The sequence below is a fragment of the Salmo salar genome, chromosome 13, assembly GCF_965601325.2.
Source record: "Salmo salar chromosome 13, fSalSal1, whole genome shotgun sequence".
NCBI lineage: Eukaryota > Metazoa > Chordata > Actinopteri > Salmoniformes > Salmonidae > Salmo > Salmo salar.
In genome coordinates, this window is record NC_138303.1 from 112,092,892 (window position 1) to 112,101,439 (window position 8,548).

The following is an 8,548-nucleotide window of genomic DNA, read 5'->3' on the forward strand; positions in this document are numbered from 1 at the left end:
CACTACTGTACATAACAAAAGTTGTTAAAGATCACGTGGTGCATTACACACATACATGAGCGATGCCTGACAGGCTGTGTGCCACCCCCAAGACCACAGCCAATCGCATGCAAGCAGCAACATTGCTAACTTGGCTAGTCTTGTGAGCTAGTTAGATAGGCAATCTTGTGAGCTAGCTAGTTAACTAGGTAGTCTTGTTGGCTAGCTAGCTAGGTATTATTGTGAGCTACCTAGTTAGCTAGATAGTCTTGATGGCTGACTAGTTATCTAGGTAATCTTGTTGGCTAGCTAGTTAGCTAGGTAGTCTTGATGGCTAGCTAGTTGGCTAGGTAGTCTTGTTGGCTAGCTAGTTAGCTAGGTAGTCTTGATGGCTAGCTAGTTATCTAGGTAGTCTTGTTGGCTAGCTAGTTAGCTAGGTAGTCTTGATGGCTAGCTAGTTATCTAGGTAGTCTTGTTGGCTAGCTAGTTAGCTAGGTAGTCTTGTTGGCTAGCTAGTTAGCTAGGTAGTCTTGTTAGCTAGCTAGTTAGGAAGCCAACTCGTTGTCTATGCTGGTTGTTAGCTTCCATAACTGATATGTGCATAATTATAAGGGACACTTCATGTTTTGTGGATAATATTTACATCTGCAGTGGGTGAGCTCCATTCCTGACAGGCTGATCAGATTAAATTTCAGCCTCAGAGGATGATAAATCAGGATGCTCCCTTGTAGGCTGTTTTTTTTAGGTAAGGCTCCTTGCAGGCAGATTAGCTGTCAAAGTGCTTTATAGGCAGATGCATATCTGACCCAGGGGTTGAGCTCCATTCCTGACAGGCTGATCAGATTCAATAGCAGCCTCAGAGGCTGATAACAGGATGCTGCCTTGTAGGCTGTTTCATATGTAAGGCTCCTTGCAGACAGCCTATAGGCAGCATCCGGATTTGACCCTAAACCAGTCAGGCTTCAGTCTCGGTCACTCAACCGAGACTGCTCTTATCTCTGTATCATGGAGCCTCACCGCACTACCAAAGATAAATCTCTCGCCTCTGTTCTTATCCTTCTAGATCTATCCGCTGCCTTTGACACCGTGAACCATCAGATCCTCCTCTCCACCCTCTCAGGGCTGGCCGTCTCAGGCTCTGTACACTTTTTGGATTGCATCCTACCTGGTAGGACCGCCCTTCGAAGAGTATCTTAAATAATCCCACAGCACCCCCCTCGCACCCCCTTTTCAACCCAACCCCCGCCCCCCAAGATTAATTACAGTTTAATTAACTAACACTAACACTAACACTAACTAACACTAACACTAACTAACACTAACACTAACACTAACTAACACTAACTAACACTAACACTCACTAACACTAACACTAACACTAACACTAACTAACACTAACTAACACTAACACTATCTAACACTAACACTAACACTAACTAACACTAACACTAACTAACACTAACACTAACATTAACACTAACTAACACTAACACTAACACTAACACTAACACTAACATTAACACTAACTAACACTAACACTATCTAACACTAACACTAACACTAACACTCACTAACACTAACACTAACACTAACTAACACTAACTAACACTAACACTCACTAACACTAACACTAACACTAACACTAACTAACACTAACACTCACTAACACTAACACTAACACTAACACTAACTAACACTAACTAACACTAACACTATCTAACACTAACACTAACACTAACTAACACTAACACTATCTAACACTAACACTAACAGTAACACTAACACTAACTAACACTAACACTATCTAACACTAACACTAACACTAACACTAACTAACACTAACACTAACATTAACACTAACTAACACTAACACTAACACTAACACTAACTAACACTAACATTAACACTAACACTAACTAACACTAACTAACACTAACACTAACACTAACTAACACTAACTAACACTAACTAACACTAACATTAACACTAACTAACACTAACACTAACACTAACTAACACTAACACTAACTAACACTAACACTAACTAACACTAACACTAACTAACACTAACACTAACATTAACACTAAACACTAACACTAACTAACACTAACACTAACATTAACACTAACTAACACTAACATTAACACTAACATTAACACTAACTAACACTAACATTAACACTAACTAACACTAACATTAACTAACTAACACTACACTAACACTAACATTAACACTAACATTAACACTAACTAACACTAACATTAACTAATACTAACACTAACATTAACTAACACTAACTAACACTAACACGAACATTAAGTAACACTAACTAACACTAACACTAACATTAACTAACACTAACTAACACTAACACTAACACTAACATTAACTAACACTAATTAACACTCTCTAACACTAACATGAACACTAACATTAACTAACACTAATTAACACTCTCTAACACTAACACAAACACTAACACAAACTGATCCTAACACTAACTAACACTAACATTAACTAACACTAATTAACAATCTATAACACTAACACTAACATTAACTAACACTAACTAACACTAACACTAACATTAACTAACCCTAACTAACACTAACACTAACATTAACTAACACTAATTAACACTCTCTAACACTAATACGAACACTAACATTAACTAACACTAATTAACACTCTATAACACTAACACTTTCACTAACTAACACTGACACTGACACTAAGTAACACTAACACACTAACTAACACCAACACTAACACTTTTACTAACATTAACTAAAATTAAGTAACACTAACACTAACTAACACCAACACTAACTAACACTAAGTAACACTAATATTAACACTAACTAACACCAACACTAACTAACACTAACATTAAGTAACACTAACATTAACACTAACTAACACCAACACTAACTAACACTAACTAACACTAACACTAAGTAACACTAACATTAACACTAGCTAACACTAACATTAACTAACACTAAGTAACACTAATATTAACACTAACTAACACTAACACTAAGTAACACTAACATTAACACTAGCTAACATTAACATTAACTAACACTAAGTAACACTAACACCAACACTTTAATTTTTCTTCTTCTTTTGTTTCTTAATAGCTCTGACTTTGCTTTAATTAACTAACACGAACACTAACACAAACTGACCCTAACTCTAACACTAACACTAACTAACACTAACACTTTCACTAACTAACACTGACACTAAGTAACACTAACATTAACACTAACTAACACTAACACTAACACTTTCAATAACATTAACTAAAACTAAGTAACACTAACATTAACACTAACTAGCACTAACTAACACTAACACTAACATTAACTAACACTAACACAGACATTAACTAACACTAACACTAACACAAACTGACCCTAACTCTAACTACCACTAACATTAACTAACACTAACACTAACACTATCTAACACTAACTAACACTAACATGAACTAACACTAACATTAACTAACCCTGACACTAACTAACACTAACATTAACATTAACATTAACATTAACTAACACTAACATTAACTAACACTAACATTAACTAACACTAACATTAACTAACCTTGACACTAACTAACATTAACATTAACTAACACTAACACTATCTAACACTAACATTGACTAACACTAACATTAACATTAACACTAACATTAACTAACACTAACTAACACTAACATTAACGAACACTAACTAACACTAACACTAACACTAACTAACACTAACATTAACACTAACACTAACTAACACTAACATTAACTAACACTGACACTAACTAACACTAACTAACACTAACTAACACTAACACTAACATTAACTAACACTAACTAACAATAACATTAACTAACACTAACTAACACTAACACTAACACTAACATTAACTAACACTAACTAACACTAACACTAACATTAACTAACACTAACTAACACTAACACTAACTAACACCAACATTAACTAACACTAAGTAACACTAATATTAACACTAACTAACACCAACATTAAGTAACACTAACATTAACACTAACTAACACCAACACTAACTAACACTAACACTAACATTAACACTAACTAACAATAACATTAACTAACACTAACTAACACTAACATTAACTAACACTAACTAACACTAACACTAACTAACACTAACACTAACATTAACACTAACTAACAATAACATTAACTAACACGAAGTAACACTAATATTAACACTAACTAACACCAACATTAAGTAACACTAACATTAACACTAACTAACACCAACACTAACTAACACTAACACTAACTAAAACTAACACTAACTAACACTAACAAACACTAACACTATCTAACACTAACACTAACTAACACTAACATTAACTAACACTAACATTAACTAACACTAACTAACACTGACACTATCTAACACTAACACTATCTAACAATCTAAAGCTAACTCTCTCTCCTCTGCTCTCATCCTTCTAGACCTATCTGCTGCCTTTGATACTGTGAACCATCAGATCCTTCTCTCCACCCTCTCCGAGTTGGGCATCTCCGGCGCGGCCCACGCTTGGATTGCGTCCTACCTGACAGGTCGCTCCTACCAGGTGGCGTGGCGAGAATCTGTCTCCGCACCATGCGCTCTCACCACTGGTGTCCCCCAGGGCTCTGTTCTAGGCCCTCTCCTATTCTCGCTATATACCAAGTCACTTGGCTCTGTCATATCCTCACATGGTCTCTCCTATCATTGCTATGCAGACGACACACAATTAATCTTCTCCTCTCCCCCTTCTGATAACCAGGCGGCGAATCGAATCTCTGCATGTCTGTCAGACATATCAGTGTGGATGACGGATCACCACCTCAAGCTGAACCTCGGCAAGACGGAGCTGCTCTTCCTCCCGGGGAAGGACTGCCCGTTCCATGATCTCGCCATCACAGTTGACAACTCCCTTGTGTCCTCCTCCCAGAGTGCTAAGAACCTTGGCGTGATCCTGGACAACACCCTGTCGTTCTCCACTAACATCAAGGCGGTGACCCGATCCTGTAGGTTCATGCTCTACAACATTCGCAGAGTACGACCCTGCCTCACACAGGAAGCGGCGCAGGTCCTAATCCAGGCACTTGTCATCTCCCGTCTGGATTACTGCAACTCGCTGTTGGCTGGGCTCCCTGCCTTAGCCATTAAACCCCTACAACTCATCCAGAACGCCGCAGCCCGTCTGGTGTTCAACCTTCCCAAGTTCTCTCACGTCACCCCGCTCCTCCGCTCTCTCCACTGGCTTCCAGTTGAAGCTCGCATCCGCTACAAGACCATGGTGATTGCCTACGGAGCTGTGAAGGGAACGGCACCTCCATACCTTCAGGCTCTGATCAGGCCCTACACCCAAACAAGGGCACTGCGTTCATCCACCTCTGGCCTGCTGGCCCCCCTACCTCTGAGGAAGCACAGTTCCCGCTCAGCCCAGTCAAAACTGTTCGCTGCTCTGGCACCCCAATGGTGGAATAAGCTCCCTCACGACGCCAGGACAGCGGAGTCAATCACCACCTTCCGGAGACACCTGAAACCCCACCTCTTTAAGGAATACCTAGGATAGGATAAAGTAATCCTTCTAACCCCCCCCCCCCCCTTAAAAGATTTAGATGCACTATTGTAAACTAACTAACACTGACATTAACTGACACTAACTAATACTGACACTAACATTAACTAACACTAACACTAACATTAACTAACACTAACACTAACATTAACTAACACTAACACTTACACTAACATTAACTAACACTAACACTAACTAACACTAACTAACACTAACTAACACGGACACTATCTAACACTAGCTAACACTAACATTAACACTAACATTGTCTAACACTAACTAACAATAACACTAACTAATATTAACTAACACTAACTAACAATAACACTAACTAATATTAACTAACACTAACTAACACTAACATTAACTAACACTAACTAACACTAACTAACACTAACTAACACTAACTAACACTAACACTAACACTTTTTCTTCTTCTTTTGTTTCTTACTAGCTCTGACTTTGATGATAGCTACTTTATTGAAAAATAATGTACTGACTATGACTGGTCCACCTAGCTATCTGGAGATGAATGGACTGACTATGACTGGTCCACCTAGCTATCTGGAGATGAATGGACTGACTATGACTGGTCCACCTAGCTATCTGGAGATGTATGTACTGACTATGACTGGTCCACCTAGCTATCTGGAGATGAATGTACTGACTATGACTGGTCCACCTAGCTATCTGGAGATGAATGGACTGACTATGACTGGTCCACCTAGCTATCTGGAGCTGAATGGACTGACTATGACTGGTCCACCTAGCTATCTGGAGATGAATGGACTGACTATGACTGGTCCACCTAGCTATCTGGAGATGAATGGACTGACTATGACTGGTCCACCTAGCTATCTGGAGATGTATGTACTGACTATGACTGGTCCACCTAGCTATCTGGAGATGAATGGACTGACTATGACTGGTCCACCTAGCTATCTGGAGATGAATGGACTGACTATGACTGGTCCACCTAGCTATCTGGAGATGTATGTACTGACTATGACTGGTCCACCTAGCTATCTGGAGATGAATGGACTGACTATGACTGGTCCACCTAGCTATCTGGAGATGAATGGTCTGACTATGACTGGTCCACCTAGCTATCTGGAGATGAATGGACTGACTATGACTGGTCAACCTAGCTATCTGGAGATGAATGGACTGACTATGACTGGTCCACCTAGCTATCTGGAGATGAATGGACTGACTATGACTGGTCCACCTAGCTATCTGGAGATGAATGGACTGACTATGACTGGTCCACCTAGCTATCTGGAGATGAATGGACTGACTATGACTGGTCCACCTAGCTATCTGGAGATGAATGGACTGACTATGACTGGTCCACCTAGCTATCTGGAGATGAATGGACTGACTATGACTGGTCCACCTAGCTATCTGGAGATGAATGGACTGACTATGACTGGTCCACCTAGCTATCTGAAGATGAATGTACTGACTATGACTGGTCCACCTAGCTATCTGGAGATGAATGGACTGACTATGACTGGTCCACCTAGCTATCTGGAGATGAATGGACTGACTATGACTGGTCCACCTAGCTATCTGGAGATGAATGGACTGACTATGACTGGTCCACCTAGCTATCTGGAGATGAATGGACTGACTATGACTGGTCCACCTAGCTATCTGGAGATGAATGGACTGACTATGACTGGTCCACCTAGCTATCTGGAGATGAATGGACTGACTATGACTGGTCCACCTAGCTATCTGGAGATGAATGGACTGACTATGACTGGTCCACCTAGCTATCTGGAGATAAATGGACTGACTATGACTGGTCCACCTAGCTATCTGGAGATGAATGGACTGACTATGACTGGTCCACCTAGCTATCTGGAGATGAATGGACTGACTATGACTGGTCCACCTAGCTATCTGGAGATGAATGGACTGACTATGACTGGTCCACCTAGCTATCTGGAGATGAATGGACTGACTATGACTGGTCCACCTAGCTATCTGGAGATGAATGGACTGACTATGACTGGTCCACCTAGCTATCTGGAGATGAATGTACTGACTATGACTGGTCCACCTAGCTATCTGGAGATGAATGGACTGACTATGACTGGTCCACCTAGCTATCTGGAGATGAATGTACTGACTATGACTGGTCCACCTAGCTATCTGGAGATGCATGGACTGACTATGACTGGTCCACCTAGCTATCTGGAGATGAATGGACTGACTATGACTGGTCCACCTAGCTATCTGGAGATGAATGGACTGACTATGACTGGTCCACCTAGCTATCTGGAGATGAATGGACTGACTATGACTGGTCCACCTAGCTATCTGAAGATGAATGTACTGACTATGACTGGTCCACCTAGCTATCTGGAGATGAATGTACTGACTATGACTGGTCCACCTAGCTATCTGGAGATGAATGGACTGACTATGACTGGTCCACCTAGCTATCTGGAGATGAATGGACTGACTATGACTGGTCCACCTAGCTATCTGGAGATGAATGGACTGACTATGACTGGTCCACCTAACTATCTGGAGATGAATGGACTGACTATGACTGGTCCACCTAGCTATCTGGAGATGAATGTACTGACTATGACTGGTCCACCTAGCTATCTGGAGATGAATGGACTGACTATGACTGGTCCACCTAGCTATCTGGAGATGAATGGACTGACTATGACTGGTCCACCTAGCTATCTGGAGATGAATGGACTGACTATGACTGGTCCACCTAGCTATCTGGAGATGAATGGACTGACTATGACTGGTCCACCTAGCTATCTGGAGATGAATGTACTGACTATGACTGGTCCACCTAGCTATCTGAAGATGAATGTACTGACTATGACTGGTCCACCTAGCTATCTGGAGATGAATGGACTGACTATGACTGGTCCACCTAGCTATCTGGAGATGAATGGACTGACT